The sequence below is a fragment of the Anolis sagrei genome, chromosome 2, assembly GCF_037176765.1.
Source record: "Anolis sagrei isolate rAnoSag1 chromosome 2, rAnoSag1.mat, whole genome shotgun sequence".
Classification (NCBI taxonomy): domain Eukaryota; kingdom Metazoa; phylum Chordata; class Lepidosauria; order Squamata; family Dactyloidae; genus Anolis; species Anolis sagrei.
This window is the reverse complement of record NC_090022.1, coordinates 219,317,940-219,336,750: the sequence shown is the minus strand read 5'-3', so window position 1 is coordinate 219,336,750 and position 18,811 is coordinate 219,317,940. Positions and strand designations below refer to the sequence as shown.

General features: G+C 41.8%; 1 protein-coding gene across 3 annotated transcripts in view; it reads left to right on the top strand.

Moving 5' to 3' along the window:
• The first annotated feature begins 6,900 nt into the window (after positions 1 to 6,900).
• Positions 6,901 to 18,811, top strand: part of JAK2 (Janus kinase 2) — a 130,651-nt gene continuing 118,740 nt past the window's right edge. The window contains exons 1-2 of one of the 3 annotated variants that reach the window (XM_060762280.2): positions 6,901 to 7,235; positions 10,858 to 10,930. The gene's annotated coding sequence lies outside the window, so the exon portion shown is untranslated. Of the gene's footprint in view, positions 7,252 to 10,857; positions 10,931 to 18,811 lie in introns of all 3 variants that reach the window. The other 2 variants (XM_060762281.2, XM_060762282.2) reach the window with 2 other exon arrangements.

The window sequence follows — 18,811 nt, the reverse complement described above, 5'->3', positions numbered from 1 at the left end:
TACAACTGTTTTTTATCTCCAGTGGTAGTCAATCCAAGTTGGTTATCTTGATTCTGTTTTGTGATCCAAAGTGTGTTAACTTGGGTCCAAATTCCTCCAAATCATATAAGAGTCCAATGTGAATCACCAAATTGGATTCTGAATTGAATCAGAGGACTGTTGTATCATCCTAGCTCCTTTTTGCTTATTGTGCTTATTATCATTTTAAACAAGTTTGAGATGTATTTAAAAGCTGGTATATATTGTTAGAAAAGAATAGCAGCTTGGATTTTCAGTGGAATCTCCAAACTGGCATTGTATCTGAATATATTATATCCCAGGCAATCCCCAGACAGAGGTGCCTTCAGACTTTTCTGAAAGATTTATCACTTCTATCCTTGCCAGCTAAGTGCTATAAGTAATAATTGGACCAATGCTTTGAGAAATAGATCCGTGGCATAGCTTGGCTATGATTTTTATTGCAATGCAACTTGGTACTTCCAATTACACATGCATAGAATTGATCTGTAGATCTGTTACATAATGAAATATTGTAACTGCCTGAAATATTTTGAAATATGATACCTTTCATGGCATCATATTTCTAGAGCTAGAAGACCTAAAGATGGTAGTGCAGGCACTGGTGACCTCAAAGCTGGACTTCTGCAATGTGCTGTGTATGGGGCTGCCTCTATACCACATTTGGAAACTTAGTATGAAGTATTGCAGCCAGATTGGTTACTGGTGCACCGAGGAGTGATCTTTCTGCAATTTTCCTATTTCTTGGAAGGGGGTTGGACTAGATGGCCCATTAGGTCTCTTCCAGCTCTATGAATTTTTGATTCTATCTTCTTACAGGTTGAACATCTCTTATCCAAAATGCTTGGGATTTATTAGAAGTGCTTTGGAGTTAGGCATATATGTATATACATGAAGTGGTACCTTTGAGACAGAACCCAAATCTAAACACAACATTCATTGATGTTTCATATACAGCTTATACACATGGCCTGCAGGTAACGTTATGCAATCGTTTTAATAAATTTGTACCTGAAACAAGGGTTTTGTACACTGAACCATCCCCCCCCCCCAAAAAAACCCCCCAAAGTATTACTATCTCATCCAGTTTCAGATTTTGAAGCATTTCCGATTTTCTGATTAGATATGCTTAATCTGTATTAAAATTACATCACAAGATGTGATTGGCAACTGTTAACTAGAAGGGTTTGGAAACAACCAGCGAGATGAGATCGATACATTATCTGTGCTTAAAACAGCATGAAATAATAATAATAATAATAATAATAATAATAATAATACATTTTTATTTATACCCCACCACCACCTTCCCAAAGGGACTCAGGGAAGCTTACAGATCTCTCCAGCTAGTTTTTAAATTATGAGTTATATAATGCATCAATTGTTTTTAGTGTGTGCGCTTTTAAAACTGGTGTTATGTTTTTTAAACGGATTATGTGTTTTTAACAGGTGTTTATGTTTTTAACTGTGTTATGTCTCTACCTGGAGCCCCCGGTGGCACAGCGGGTTAAACCGCTGAGCTGCTGAATTTGCTGACTGAAAGGCTGGCAGTTCAAATCCGGGGAGCGGGGTGACCTCCTGCTGTTAGTCCCAGCTTTTGCCAACCTAGCAGTTCGAAAACATGCAAATGTGAGTAGATCAATAAGTACCACTCTGGCGGGAAGGTAACGGTGCTCCATGCAGTCATGGAGCCACATGACCTTGGAGGCAACTTTGCCTCTTCAACTTAGAAATAGAGATGAGGACCACCACCCAGAGTCGGACATGACTAGACTTACTGTCAAAGGGAAACCTTTAACTTTACCTTATGTGTCTACCTGTGTAGTGTTTTAATTAGTTGTTCCTGGCCTCAATTCCTAGGAAAAGGCAGGCAAGAAATCATCATCGTTATCATCAGCACCACAATCATTAGCATAATCCCCCTTGGGATTTAATCAGATTCAAATATGAAATATTTTTAATAATCTACTTTAATCGCCTTTACATTTCCAGGTGCATTCAATTGCAAGTGCTTCCAACTCTGCTGTCAGTGTCCATTGCAAAGCCTCTATGCTTACCCCAGTTTTTATCTTCTTATTCAAGACAGTTACTTCATGAACAAAGGTTTTATTTACAGACTAAATCCAAGTTTCTATTTACATTCGTCTAGACTGCTGACAACTGATAATTAACGTTTTCCTGTTGGGAACTCTTAGTACAGATTGAATATCCCTTATCCAAAATGGTTGGGACCAGAAAGATTTGTGTAGCCCAAATGTGCATAACTATGTGTATAATGAGATGTGTTGGAGGTGGAATCTAAGTTTTAAAATGAAATTAATTTATATTTCACTTACATCTTATACACATAGTATGAAGGTTATTTTATACACAACATGTTTAATAATTTTGCGCATGAAACTAAGCTGTGTGCATTGTATTATCAGAAAGCAAAGGTATTATAATCTCAGCAACCTGAGGCAGACAATCTTGAATTTTACAGTATTTCGGAATTGTGGCTCCACCTTTATTGCTAAATTATAGGCTACATGAAACATGAAAACTATGAAGATTACTTTTTCTTCTTCTCCTTCTTACAATCAAGCAAGTACGGTCACTGGGATATCCTCAACAGGAAACACAGCCAATTGGCTGGAGTTGGACAATCATGAATCAAGTTGATGGTTTGCCAGATTTTCCTGGACTTGAGTCATTCTTGGCTCAAATGAATTATTGATCATTAAGGTAGTGTGCTGATATGATCAATCCCAACAACCACTGATGGGAGCTTAGGGTTTTTATCGAGAAATCAAAACCTGACATTATGAAATATATATTATGTGAATAGAAATTGCTCTGAAAAGCCTAGCGAGCTGCACTTTTGTCTTACATTAAGTTTTTTGTATAAACTGGAATGTTGTCTATTTGCACCCAAGACCTCATGCCTTAATTTCCATAATCCTCTCACAATGGACTAGGAGATGGGGGCAGGGGGGCTATGACTAAGATCCTGTGGGATCACTACCATGTGTGTGTTAAGAGAAAAAGACTCACCCTGATTAATTACGATCCACAGGCTGAGTAATTGGAGTAATTGAGGTCAACAAGTTTTGGGTCACTCCCGAAGGGGTATACAGTGTTCCCTCACTTATTGTGTGGGTTCTGTTCCAGGACTACCCGCAATAAGTGAAAATCCGTGAAGTAGGGATGCCATATTAATTTTAATATGTATACATTATTTTACATATTTTTATATTATTTACTTACCCACGTTTCCTTACCCACCTCCCGGCCTATCCCAAGGGCATCTATCTGCCTACCTGGCTTCTGCAGAGCCTCTGGAGCCACACTGGCGGCAGCAGACCAGAGACAGGCCTTCTACGTTGTGCCTCAGGCCGACGCACTTCTGGGATCTCTGGCCTCCACTGGACGTAAATATTTAATATTGTTATTAACATTTTAAAAAACCCGTGAAACAGCGCGTCTGCTAAAAGCGAACCACGAAGTAGCGAGGGAACACTGTAACTGGAGAGTGTTTGTTGTATCACTTTGGGATTACTTTATGTTTGCTCCTGAGTTTACTTGGTGTAAGCTCCTGTCTTGCAGCTTGTTTGACACTGGCAAGTTTGTCTTACATGCTCGTCTTCATGAACAAGAAATGAAGATTGGGAGAAGACATATTTTCTCATGGAAAGCATTGCATGAATTAAATGCAAGGACCATATGTGAGTTTGATACTCCAGAGTATCTGTGACTGTATGATTACTAGAAAGTCTGTGTTGAAGTGACTGTTTTTTCATGAACTCTGCTGCACTACAGAAAAATTAAAGTTTTGCATGCCCTCAAATTGTGTTGCTCATTTTTGAATATACAAAGGACTAATCTGCTGGTCTGCATGCATTGTCAAACTGTAACAGAAATTACTCCATAGATGTATGTCAGAGCTCCCTGGGTCCATTTCTGCTACCATTGATAATATCGAGACTATCTGTGGGAAAGATCTGGCATCCATGCCTCAAGCCAGCTTCACCTATTGAGATGGGCATCATGCCCAAGTATCTATTGTGTACACTGAACTAATGCTATTATATTAACCAGATCTAACCCATTGAACCCATCAAGGGCTCCTTACAGATTGCCACACTGCATTCCTTTGGGATCACGCCCCTTTCGGTGATGGACCGTTAAACAGACTGACACTTCAAATGATCCAATTACAGTTTATTGAATTTCTTGCCATGTGAAGACAATCAGGGAAGACATTTGACAGAATCCTGAGCCACTCAGAATGTGGATCCTAGCTGGACTCTTTTTCAACCAATCAGGAACTGGCGTGGGTTTCTTAAATAGCTGTAAAATGAAATAAAAATGGTCTGTATTCACAATTGAGGTATGCCAGTATTTTGGAGTGCTTTCTCCACTGACATCCTCATAGGCGATTGAGAATAAACCTCTGGTTTTGCCTTTTACCCCATTTGTGTGATTTGACCTTCTGGATTAGCTAGACACACCAGGCTTCCAAACCTGTGGTTCTTGCAGTAGCTGAAATCACTCCACAGAGTGACAGCAAAGGAAGACCCCCTGTAATTCTACTTCTACCTGAACATATCTGCTTTCTTTGGAGTTGAATGTGCACGCCTCCAAGCTCGGGTGCGTCTACATGGCGGAATGTAACTGACATGGCTTAGTGCTATGGAATCATCAGAAATGTAGTTTGGTGAGGCACCAGCTGTCTTTGGCAGAGAAGGCTAAAGACCTTGTCTAACTACAACTCCTATGGTTGCATAGCATTGAGCCATAGCAGTTAAAGTGGTGTCAAACTGCATTAATTCTACAATGTAGATTCACCCCTAGTGTGCTGCCTCTAGTGTAGTAGAAGATGTTTTCCAATCCCAATCCCAGTGCAGTCAACTTCTACAGGTGATATGGGGTGGACTGACAGTGGGGATGAGCACTCATTTCAACCAGCAAAAAGGTGACTATGGAAGCAGATTCTCGTCCTCAAAACACACCATAGTCAGTCTGTTTGTTTGGCATCAGTACAGTTGGGTGTCAAACAATGTGGAAACTCATGGTGTCACTCCCATGGACTGCTTCCTGTATCAGACCAGAATATTGTAGCTAAAATATCAGAAACTTGGGCAAAACCTGCAACTATAAAAATCCAGCAGTAACAAAAACAGGACATGCTTGCAAGGTATGCAGATGAAACTACATGAGTCAAAGCCATGGTAGTACACGCCTTAGTCACATCCAGATTAGTCACATTATTGTAACGTGCTCTATGTGGGGCTGCCCCAGAAGAGCATTCAGAAACTTCAGCTGGTCCAAAGGTCAGTGGCTAGACTTCTTATGGTGGCAGAATATAGAGAAAGAACTACTTTGTTCCTGAAGCAGCTACACAGGCTTCCAGTTTGTTTCCAGGCACAATTCAAGGTGCTGACTTTAGTCTATAATGCCCTAAACGGTTTGGGTCCAGCCTACTTGAGGGACCACATCTTCTCCTACCAGCCCACATGAGCCCTATGATCATCAGGAGAGGCCCTTCTCTCAGTCTCACCACCATCAGAAGTGTGGTTGGTGGGGAGAGAGAGGGCCTTCTTTGTGGTGGCCCCACAGCTCTGGAACTCCCTTCCCAAAGAGGTGTGATCAGCCCTCTCTTTACTGGCCTTTTGCTCATTTCTGTAGAATCTTTTACTTTACTTGCTTAGGCTATCCCTCGTAGCCTGAACGTGATGGTCCTCCAAGTGCAGTGTCTTGGCAGTGGCTTCGTAGGTGGCTGTGGAGTGAGGACATCAGTTTCCAGGTGGAAGGCGGCCCCAGTCTGGGTTGGCTTGATTTTTTTGTTGTTGTTGTCAGGAGCGACTTGAGAAACTGCAAGTCGCTTCTGGTGTGAGAGAATTGGCCGTCTGCAAGGACGTTGCCCAGGGGACACCCGGATGAATTGATGTTTTTATCATCCTTGTGGGAGGCTTCTCTCATGTCCCCGCATGAGGAGCTGGAGCTGATAGAGGGAGCTCATCCACCTCTCCCCAGATTCGAACCTGCGACCTGTCTTCAGTCCTGCCGGCACAGGGGTTTAACCCACTGTGCCACCGGGGGCTCTCTGGTTGGCTTGATGCGCCTTCCTCTTGGCACATTTCTCCCTTTCTCCCTCTATTCATGCCTCTTTGAATTCTGCAGCACTGCTAGTCACATCTGACTTCCAGCTAGAGCACTCAAGGGCCAGTGCTTCCCAATTCTTGGTGTCTATGCCAGCGTTTTTAAGGCTGGCTTTGAGCCCATCTTTAAATCTCTTTTCCTGCCCACCAACATTATGTTTCCTGTTCTTGAGTTCAGAGTACCTGCTTTGGAAGACTGTGATTGGGCATTCAGACAACATGGCCAGTCCAGCAGAATTGATGGCGTAGTAGCATCACTTCAGTGCTGGGGGTCTTTGCTTCTTCCAGCATGCTGACATTTGTCTGCCTGTCTTCCCAAGAGATTTGAAGGATTTTTTTTGGAGGCAATGCTGATGGAATCATTCCAGGAGCTGATGTCTGTAGACAGTCCACGTTTAGCAGGCATATAGCAGGGTTAGGAGGACAATAGCTTTATGAACAAGCATCTTGGTCTCCCTACGGATGTCCCGGTCCTCAAACACTCTCTGCTTCATTCAGAAAAATGCTACACTTGCAGAGCTCGGGCGGTGTTGTATTTCAGTGTCAATGTTTACTTTGGTGGAAAAGGAAAGGGCCTGAGGCTGTTAGGAATGTTGGGAGTTGGAGTCCAAAACACCTGGAGGGAGGGCTGAAGTTTGCCCATGCCTGTTCTATATGTTCTCTAAGGAGAGGCGGGAAAAGGGGGAGGAGCCTCTCTCCCTTAGCCCCGCCTCTTCCCTCCTCGCGCCGCTTCGCCTTTTGCGTGGTGACGCAGCCGAGCAAGCAAGCCAGCGAGCGCGCGACAACCGGGGCCCGGGGAGGCGCGCGCCTTCCTTTGCAGCTTCCTCCTCCTCCTCCTCCTCCTTGCTCTCTCTCCCCTTTTCCTCCTTGCTGCCCGTCTCCGGAGCAGGCCAGGCTCGGTGCTCGCAAAAGCGGCTGGAAAGACAGAAGGGAAAAAAACAACAGAGGATCCTCTTCCTCTCCAACTGCAAAAGAGGGAGGGAAACTTCACGCCCGTAGCGGAAAGAAAGAAGAACAACGAAAGGAAAGAGGAGAAGAAGGAGGAAATCAACAGCAGCAACAGGAGGATCGGAAGGAGTGAGTCCAATAGCAGGTTTTCGGGAAGATTTGCTTCTCCCTCCCTCTTTTCTTCTTTCTTTCTTTCTTCGTTGCAGGAAACTTTTCAGCTCCTTAGGGAGCATCTGCACTGTAGAGTTATTGCGGTTTTACATTACTTGAACTGCCATGGCATCAAGGAAGTTGTAGTTTTGCAAGGGGCTGGTGCCTCACCAAGCTGCAACTCTTGGGATTCCATAGCATTGAGCCCTGGCTGTCAGAAGCGGCATCAAACTGGAATAATAATAATAATAATAATAATAATAATAATAATAATCGTTATTTATATCCCGCCACCATCTCCCCAAAGGGGACTCAGGGCGGCTTACATGAGGACAACCCAGTAGTCAGGCCTGTAGCGAGGGGGTGGTTTTAGGGGTTCAACCCCCCCCCCCCCGAAATGTTTCAGATTTTTTTAAAAAACCTGGTTTACTCATGAATTTTAACTGGTTAACCAAATCCCCCTGCTAAGTCTATGAGATGCAAAAAAATTAAGAGTCCCTCCAGAACTGTAAGCACTATCTCACGCAAATATTGACAATTTATTCACACTGTCATTACTTGCAGCAATAGCCGATGTAGTGAAGCAACCAAGTTGGGGGTGTGTGTGTTGAATGCTCTCATTAAGGAGGCCAGACTTGGTGGAGGTGGTTGACAGGGGTGGAGCTGCAGGCTATTGAAGGTTGCTCTGCCTTCTGCTGTGCTCTTTGCTTCAGCGTGAGCTAGGAGGCAGGTTTCAAACCCCCCCCCCCCCCAAATTTTCAACCCTCCCCAAAATTTTCAACCCGCCCCCCGAAATTTTAAATCCCCCCCCCCGAAATTGTCAACCCTCCCCGAAATGTTTTTCTGGCTACGGCCCTGCCAGTAGTTATGGGTTGTTGTAAGTTTTCCAAGCTGTATGGCTATGTTCCAGAAGCATTCTCTCCTGAGGTTTCGCCTGCATCAGTGGCAGGCACTTCACACAAACTATACTAACCGACAAACACAGAGACGATTCGATAAATATCACACTAATTGTCTCTTTGATTTTTATCCCTTATTATTCGACTCCCTTTTTGTTTTTATTAACATCCATCAGGACCAGCCAACAGCTCCCAACAAAGGATTCCCCCGGCAGGAAGCAGCCAGGCTTTGAAGCTGCAAGGCTACTCAGTGCTGATCAAGCTGGCCTCAAACAGACAAGAGTTCTTTCTTCACCCTTGATATGTGTGTGTGTGTAAACCCTACTTGCCGAGTTTCAAATAGACCTCACAACCTCTGGGGATGCCTGCCAGAGATGTAGGCGAAACATCAGGAGAGAATGCTTCTGGAACATGGCCAAACAGTCTGGAAAACTCACAACTCAGTGATTCCAGCCATGAAAGCCTTCGACAATACATTGGATTAGTTCTGCAGTGTAGATGTACCCTCCCCATCTCACCTCCCCAAATCCTCTTCTAAGGCTGCATCCCTTTCCCAACCCCTGATCTTCAACTCTGCAGCTACACTGCAGAACTAATCCAGTTTGACATCACTTTGACACCCTGGGCTCAATGCTAGGGGATCCCAGGAGTTGCAGTTTGGTGAGACACCAGCCCCTTGCAAAACTACAGCTCCTGTGATGCCACACAGTTCAAGTAGTGTCAAACCACATTAATTGTTTTTGTTCAAGGGTCAGGGATTCTGGGAGCCCAAACAGTCCCAAACAGAATGAGAAAGTGAATTCCCTGACTCTCTCACACACAGCCTTTATTGGCATACAGCAACAAAACTGGCACTTAGCACAGGTGTGTTATACACACACACACACAGGAGGAGGTCACAAATAAAAAGAAATCATACTTAAAAGTTCCTAATCTCAAGTCCTGACTAAAGGCTGTGAGATCTTGGGAGTTGTACTTCTGCAAGGTTTTCGCCTTTCCTGCCCAAGAGAAGTGCCTCACCAAACTACAGCTCCCAGGATTGCATATCATGGAGGCACTGCAGGCAAAGTGGGGCCACACTACATTAATTCCAACTAGGTCTAGCACCCTGAATTTGGAATGTTTTTGCCCCCCAAAAAGATTTTCTATTTCTCTCTTTCTCTCTCTCTCTTTCTCTCTCCTTCCTCTGTTTCTTTCTTTTTTGTTTTGTTTAATGTGTATTATTTTGAATGTGATGCCTGGGAGTGTGGTGGAGCCTCCTCCTCTGGAGGTTTTTAAACGGGGCTGGATGGCCATATGTGGGGAATGCTTTGATTGTATTTTCCTGCATGGCAGAATGGGACTAGATTTTTTTTTCTGTGTGAGGAGCGACTTGAGAAACTGCAAGTCACTTCTGTTCTGAGAGAATTGGCCATTTGCGAGGACGTTGCTGAGGGGTGCCCAGATGTTTTTCCATTCTGTGGGAGGGTTCTCTCATGTCTCCGCATGGGAAGCTGGAGCTGACAGATGGGAGCTCACCGAATTCCCTGGATTTGAACCATCAACCTTTTGGTCAGCAGTTCTGCCGGCAAAAGGGTTTAACTCATTGGCCTTAAATGCCAATAAAAACCCTCGTGTGAAGGTTCCTCTTCCCTTTACTGTTTAGCTGGGTAGAAGATCATTGTTTTCTCATCAGTTGTACTGTCATCCTAGATGGCCTTCAGGGTCTCTTCCAATTCTCTGATTCTCTGATTGGATATTGCATTATTAGGGTTAAAAACGATGTAACATAATTTGAATTTTTTTTCTGTTCCTGGTCTGAAAGTGTTATTTCCTGTTTAATTGAGTGCTACTTCACTCGGAAAGTAGTTGCAATACTCTAGAAACTTTGTTTTTGTGGCTGCCACAAACTATGTTGAGACTTCGTGAGATAGTAATTGAAAAGCTTTGGCTAAACATGCTGCAGGATGTCTCGCAAAAACAAAGTTTTTTTCAGTTTAATAAACTTTCCCAGTGTTTTTATGATAGGACCATTTATAACCCAGGAATAAAAATCATATCGCATAGTGTAAACTTTCAAGTCCTAAAAAAGAAACAAACCCCAAATAGACGGTATAAGTTGAGGCTCTCTTATCTAGATTTCCCCTCTCTGAGCTAAAGTAATTTCAGATGTCCCTAATCCAGTGGTTCACAACCTGTGGGTCCCCAGATGTTTTGGCCTTCAACTCCCAGAAATCCTAACGGCTGGTAAACTGGCTGGGATTTCTGGGAGTTGTAGGCCAAAACACCTGGGGACCCACAGGTTGAGAACCACTGCCATAATCAGATACAGGTTGAGCATTTCTTATCCAGAATCCCATCCCTGAAATCAAGCCATTTCCTATGTTGCTAATTACTCTTTTAGCATCCCATATCTGGAATACCTAAACAGGAAATATCTGAAGTTGATCAGATAGGTGTCGGAGATAGTGATGCTTTTGCTTTCAGATGGTTCAATGTACATAAGCTTTGTTTCATCCAAAACATTATTAAAAATATTATGTGAGAAATGACCTTCAGGCAATGCGTATATGAAACTTAAAGGAATGTTGTGTTTTGACTTCGACCCATCTCCAAGATAGCTAATTTAACATCCATATCTGCCAGTACAGGTGTTCCAAAATCCGAAAAAAGTTGTTCTGTCCCAAGCCCTAGATAATGAGGGTTGTTATTCTCCTGTTTAGGTTGTAATAGCAGTCCTGGCCAAAGAGAGACGTGAAGTACCCCCATGGACAGAAGAGGCCTTTTTTCTCCATGGTTTGTAATACATTTTACATATGCCTCTTCATTTTTTTAAGCTGCCGTGCTCAAGCAAATGCATAGATCTGGGAAAATGGTTTCATTTTGAAATTACTGATTTGTATTGTTAAGACCAGGGGTCCTGAAACTTTTTAAACAGAGGGCCAGGTTACAGTCCCTCAAGCTGTTGGAGGGCCAGATTATCATTTGAAAAAAAAAACCATGATTATCATTTGAAAAAAAAAATTGTAGTGCAAAAAAACATTTTAAAACAATATAATAATTAAAATAAAGAACCATTTTATCAAGTATAAATTTATTAGTATTTCAGTGGGGAGTGTGGGCCTGCTTTTGGCTGATGAGATAGGATTGTTGTTGTTGTTGTTCTTGTGTGCTTTCAAGTCATTTCAGACTTAGGTTGACCCTGAGCGAGGGTCGGGTAAATGACCTTGGAGGGCCATATCCGGCCCTCAGGCCTTAGTTTGAGGACTCCTGGTTAAGACAGTCATTGTTTTTGGGAAAATAAGGCAATTTGTTTTTTTTAGTTTTCAGAAGTAATTTTAAACTTTTATAAGCTTCCTGCCCATAAACTGAATCTAAAGACGAACTGTCAGTTTTTAGATATGTAGTCATGGAAATAGGACCTTTGGTTCAGGAAGGCAAAGATGGACCTGAAGTTTTGTGCCTATGATTTCTCATATCAGAGAAAAGCAGGTTAAAGCTCTTTTCGATCAGGATGTGATCCACTGTTATATCTAGCCACTTTGGGTCTCCTACAGGAGAGATAAAACAGGGTATAAATAAACATAATAATAATAATAATAGGTGAGTTGTTGTGAATTTTCTGGGCTGTATGGCCATGTTCCAGAAGCATTCTCTCCTGATGTTTCGCCCATATCTATCGCAGTCATTTTCAGAGGTTGAGAGGTCTGTTGGAAATTAGGCAAGTGGGGTTTATATATCTGTGGAATGTCCAGGGTGGGAGAAAAAAAATCATGAAAGTAAAAAATCATGAAAATGATCAAAATCTGGCTACCAGTATTAAAAAAACCTCTAAAATCTGGACAGTAAATAAAGAGGAACACTCAAACAACAGGGGAATTCCTGACATGAAACAATCAGGGTCATCTAACACCTCCCAACAAAGGATTTTCCCTAGGCAGCAATTAGCCAGTCTTTGAAGCTGCAAGGCCATTAAATGCTATTCAGGGAAGCCAATTGCAACATTCACAATTACTTTAAACATTTATTTATTTATTTAAAGCATTTATATTCCGCCCTTCTCACCCCGAGGGGGACTCAGGGCGGAGCACGACACATATACGGCAAACATTCAGTGCCGGAACATAAAATAAACTATAAATACACATAAATTCTAAAATCAATTATCTCCACTTTAAAAAACAGTTGTTTAAGACCATCTCAGATCAGCCATACTGGATCATATTGTTGCCATATTGCACTGTCCTGAAGGCTTGATCCCATAGCCAAGTTTTTACCATCTTTCTGAAGGACAGGAGAGAGTGGGTTGACCCTGGACATTCGACAGGTATATAAAAACCCCACTTTCCTTGTTTCCAACAAACCACACAACCTCTGAGGATTTTTTTTTTTGGTCGTGTCAGGAGCAACCTGAGAAATTGCAAGTCGCTTCTGTTATGAGAGAATTGGCCGTCTGCAAGGACGTTGCCCAGGGGATGCCCGGATGGTTTGATGTTTTTATCATCCTTGTGGTTTATCACCTCTGAGGATGCCTGCCATAGATGTGTGCGAAACGCCAGGAGAGAATGCTTCTGGAGCATGGCCATACAGCCCTTAAAACATACAGCAATCCTGTGATTCCTGCCATGAAAGCCTTCAACAACACATAATAATAATATCTAGTTTGTACCATCGATATCTGTTTTGCAAACTACCATGCTGAATATATTTTCAGAAAAACACATACAACACTTTGGATATGAAAATGAGAATAGCATTTCTGTTAGAAGATAAGGTTTGGGCTTCCTTATCGACTCCATCTTCTTGACGTTCGTATCCGTTACTTGATAGATTGCTACCTCGTTTGTGTCATTTCCTTCTAGGCTGTATTGCAGGCAATAAAAAAAAGAATATCACAGTTGATGCGTGACAAATAAATTTGCTCTACAGATGATAGTGTTGTCTTGCTTTGGAAAGGGCTTGAGGAGATAATAATTTGTAAAATTAAATGAAAACATTTTCTGTTACATGTCTAAAACTCACTTGAGGAGAGAAATGGAGTGACAGGCCATCGCTGTACTGATGTGTTCATGCATTGTAGTGACTGTGAGTGGCTTCAGAGATGACATGTTAGTCTTTCTGCTGGTAGGTTGTTGTAAGTTTTTCGGGCTGTATGACCATGTTCCAGAAGCATTATCTCCTGGCGTTTCGCCTGCATCTATGGCAGGCATCCTCAGAGCTTGTGAACTCAGTGATTCTGGGCGTGAAAGCCTTCGACGATACTTTCTGCTGGTGTTTTATGGATTTTATTTTTTACATGGTGAACATGTAATGTGTAACACACATGCATGGAGATCAACAAAGACAGATACTACTAAGAGGATTTTGGCTTGGCCATAGTTCCAGTCCTGAGCACATAAACATTTCAGGACAGATACTTGTCACTCTGAATGCCGTAAGGAGAAACACAAGAGCTGAGAAAACTTTCTGAGACTATGTAATTGCGGAAGAAAATTTTTTAAAGAGCTTATGAAGCAGGAATTGCTTAGTTCATTTGGAAAACGAAAGTAGTGCAGGGTGCAATGACATACTCGCTGTTTGTGAGGTAGCCGATGTCGGAAATGGAGGCAGTAAAGAATGGTCTTGGAAGGAGTTCTTTCTAAAGCAAATGTACTTCGCTGCAAAAGGGTAAAGTCTCCTGTTTAATTGCGTGCAATATTATGTTTACCATTTTTAGGGCCGTTGAATGACATTATTATTACTTTATTCTGATTAAAGAGTTTTGTATTAGTGTTTGTTTGTACATCCAAGACAATAAAAAAACTATATTAAGGTTCAGAAGGAGGGAGGAAACCTAAATTATGTCATGACATAAAACATGACTTTGCAAGTTCGACTTCGTTGGTTCTCTGTGCTTTCCAAATGGTATTTATTTGTTTATGTATAGAGGTATCAACACCATCCTGCTTCTTTGGTGCTTCCAGTGATATAACAGTGGCATTGTGCAACTACGGACTTTTTTTTTTACATTGTCATTTTTGCCAGAATAAATAATTGAGTATTAAGCCAGTTTTGCAGTTTTCAGATGTGTGTTTCACTCATTCTATTGAATGTGTGATCTGGTGGACTTCTTTCCAGATTGAAATGCTGTTATATGAAATACTGAACTGTTCATTACTCGTAGACATATGTCAAATATGCTCTGTTTCTCAAAGTGATGATGCCTAAGTGATGCCAAAACAGAATTTTCCACTCTCTCAGTTTATCTTGCACTTTCCAAAGAACTAAACAGTACAAGAGTATATATTGTAGCTGACATAAGAACCTTCTCTTTGGTGCTATTTGAGATTCAGAGGAAGTTTATGTTTTTTCTATATTGAAAAGAGGGGGCTTTCATTTGGTTGAGTTAGAATATAAATCCCATATATAGATAGAAAAAAATAGATGAGATATTTAAAATTATGCCTTATAACAACGTTTCTCAATCTGTGGGTTGGGACCCGGGGGGGGGGGGTTGTGAGGGTGTGTCAGAAGGGTCGTTGAAGACTATCAGAAACACACGGTATTTTCTGTTCATCATGGGGGTTCTGTGTGGGAAGTTTGGACCAATTCCATCGTTGCTGGGATTCAGAATGCTGGGTTGTTCTAGGTTTTTTTGGGCTATATGGCCATGTTCTAGTCATTCTCTCCTGGATATATTGAGTATCTGTGCCATTCCAGCAACTACAACTCCCAAATGTCAAGGTCTGTTTTCCTCAAATTCCACCAGTGTTCACATTTGGGTATATTGAGTATCTGTGCCAAGTTTGCCCCAGATCCATCATTGTTTGAGTCCACAGTGCTCTCTGGATGTTGGTGAACTACAACTCCAAAACACCAGGTCTGTGCCCACCAAACCCTTCCAGTATTTTCTGTTGGTCATGAGAGTTCTGTGTGCCAAGTTTGGTTCAATTCCATCATTGGTGGAGTTTTGAATGTTCTTCAATTGTACTTGAACTATAAATCCCAGTAACTACAACTCTCTAATGATAAGATCAATCCTCCCAAACCTACCAGCATTCAAATGTGGGCGTATTGGATATTTGTGCCAAATTTGGTCCACTGAATGAAAATGCATCCTGCATATCAGATATTTACATTACGATTCATAACAGTAGCAAAATTACAGTTATGAAGTGGCAACAAAAATAATTTTATGGTTGGGGGTCACCACAACATGAGGAACTATATTAAGGGGTTGTGGCATTTAGGAAGGTTGAGAACCACTGCCTCATAGTTTCTTCTGGCAATCACAAGAGCATTAGAAACAAAAATCTAACAAATGGAATGTTTAGGTCCCTGTTGTGTGGCCAGGGGAGAGATCAAGGGAATTATAAAAGTCGAAGGTTTGGAATGTCTGTTCTTCCAAATGTTTTGTACTATCGCTCCCATAATTCCATACTTTTTGGCCATAATGTCTGGGGCTACTGGATTGCCAAAGGTACTAAAAAAGTGTACTTGGGTATTTTATTTCAGACTTTGAGTATCTTAGAAGATAACATTCAAAATAATAATCCGTATCTGACATTTTATAATATTCAACTATGTGGTTTTTGTGTTGGGCTGGGACTTTGGAGACCAAGGTTGAAATCCCCACTTGGCATGGAAATCCGCTGGGCGGCTTTGGGAAATCCCACTTGCTCAGCCTCAGAGGATTGCAACGGCCAACTCCCCTGAACAAACCTCACCAAGAAAACCCTTGTGATGAGTTCACCTTGTGGTCTCCATGAATCAGAGGCAACTTGTACACAATAGCAAAAATCGAACACAAAAATATTTTGGGTTTAGTTAGCCTGCCCTTTTCACTGACTCCATTTGCTGTGCATTTTACTGCCATTAGGTTTTGGTGATATCATGTATTCTGCTTTTAGATGCACCCTACACAGTCCAGTTATCTTATACACTAAAAACCTAGTTCAAAATCAATTCCATGAACTGTAGCTCTGGTGGGTTCACAGAATGTTGTCGTTAGTGGATGCCATCTAAATCCTTGCATCCTTCTCATCTTTTGTACTGAAGTGCCACAATTTCTTCTTTTTCGCTGTATGTGTGGAACACACATTTCTTGGGGAATGCTACTGTGGCTGTACTGGATTTCTTATTTTCACTCAGTGAAGAGGCAACATTGGTTACGTTATAAGAAACCTTACTGTCAGTATCCCTTAATAAAAATACCAACTGGTTGTTTCTGTGCCTACCAAAACAGTAAAATATCTCTCTGGGAAATTTGTACGGTGAGCAATACTAAAGATATTGAGGAAGATCTTCAATATTGTCAGCTCTAGGAACACACATCAGTGTTTTCACATTTCTGGCATTATCAGAAATCCCAATTTGGTAAATCTTTTCCTTATTTGTGAAATGGTTATTGTCCCCAGATAATTTGTTCTAGGGTTATCATCTTAAGAAGTTGGCTAGAATGAATTAAGATGTTCTCAGTGGATTTGTTATAATTAATAACCTGATCTTTTCGCTTTTGTTCCCTGGATCTAATCTGATCAGTTGACCAGATGAGAGGCTCTATCTATCTATCTATCTATCTATCTATCTATCTATCTATCTATCTAATCTATCTATCCACATAATTTGTATGTGTGTGTGTGGCAGGGGTGTCCACTTACAGAGACAGCTTCCCAGCTCCACAAATTGCTTTAACCCACAGTGCTGAGGAGCCACTAAAGCCCTCCCTCCAAGGACATTGCAAGTTACAGCGACCCACACCCCAGGGTTCCATTTTCTCTCCCATAGTGTGGAATTTGTATGACCTTGCCCACTGCCTCTCCCTTAACCTATTAGAGAGAGTGAGGAGTATTCACCATGATTTATAGGAGTTGTAGGGACTGGGATGTATAGTTCACCTGCAATCTAAGAGAACTCTGATCCCCACCAACGATGGACTTGGAACCAACTTGGCACACAGATCCAACATGGCCAAATTTGTACACTGGCGGGTTTCGGGAGGATTGACCCAAGATTATTGGGAATTTTAGTTCTCCCACATCCTTATGCATTTTCTAATGGGAGCATTCATAAAAACAACAACAACAACAACAACAAAACCCAGGAAAGACTGATATCAAATAACTTGGGCATTGCCAAGCTAGTTATAGATATTTGTGAGAGGCAGGAATGGGCCCATCCCATCCCACACTTGCTAAGTTGCTCAAGCCACAAAATTTAGGGGAGACAGCAACCTTCCAAATTAGAAAATACAAGAATTCATTCCTTGGTAATTTGTGGAAAATTTCTGAGTCATAGGTTTGCATTTCAGAGAGTACATCTTGGAATAGCTCAAAGGATTATAGAGAAATACCAACGAATAAATTGTTTGAAGTTAATATAAAATGATGTTCTTGTATCACAGCTCTTACCGTGATTCAAAGGAAGTTAACTTGAAATGAATGCCATTTCACTATTTTTCTGCATTAGGACTAAGTTTTTAAAAATGAACAAACCCACAGATAAATAGCTGTCACATTGGTAAAAATCTCACGCTAATGGATGAATGAATCCTCAGTTCCACTGAGTGTTCTTTCCCAAGATGTCTGCTAAAATTAACTGTAAGTAGGTCCTTCTGCCTAAGAATGAATTTTTGAAAACTTTTATTTTAGATCAGTTGTTCTCAACCTGTGGGTCCCCCGGTGTTTTGGCCTATAAGTCCCAGAAATCCCATCCAGTTTACCAGCTGTTAGGATTTCTGGGATTTGAAGGCCAAAACATCTGAGGACTCACAGGTTGAGAACCACTGGTCTAGATCTTAGTGCGGTTTAGTGCCATTATTGTACAATCGGGATGTGGATCCCTCTAAATCAGTGGTTACCAACCTGTGGTCTGTGGACCACCAGTGGTCCTCAGGAACTAAAATATGGTCCGCGGTCTACTACACTGTTGCAACGAGAGTGACTGGTCTCGCAAAACCCTCTTATGGTGCAGAGGCTTATTAAATATGGTTTTCTGTGGGCGAGCAGATGACAAATACTGGATGGCATATGTTCTGTATCAGAAACTAGAGTTGATGTTGTCTATCCAATGCAGTTTTCTGAATGAGCACCCCAAATAACCAAAGCAAATCTAAAGTTGACCAAAAACTGATTTTTAACCCTTTTGGTACTAATATTGGAGAGTGGTCCCTGGTCAAGTGGTCCCTGGTCAGAAAAGGGTAGGAACCATGGCTCTCGTAGTATTCTTCATCATGTGCTATACTCACAAGAAATCAAGAACATGTTTCACATCCTATTTATCCAGGGACATGGAATGAAATCATCTAAAGCTTGAGGGCACAACAGTCCATATGGGGAAGTACAGTCGATTGCAGTATTAAATTCACACCAGAAAGTTATAAATAGTTACGTTTCTTTTACCTAATTTTCTTGATTGAAAGATAAGAAGTTGATGAGCTTCAAAGGGGTGAGGAAGCTGGTATGCTCATCACAGCAGACTATATTTGTACAGTGTTGTTGTTGTTCATTCGTTCAGTTGTTTCCGACTCTTCATGACTTCATGGACCAGTCCACACCAGAGCTCCCTGTCGGTCGTCACCACCCCCAGCTCCTTCAAGGTCAATCCAGTCACTTCAAGGATACCATCCATCCATCTTGCCCTTGGTCGGCCCCTCTTCCTTTTTCCTTCCATTTTCCAAAGCACCATTGTCTTCTCTAA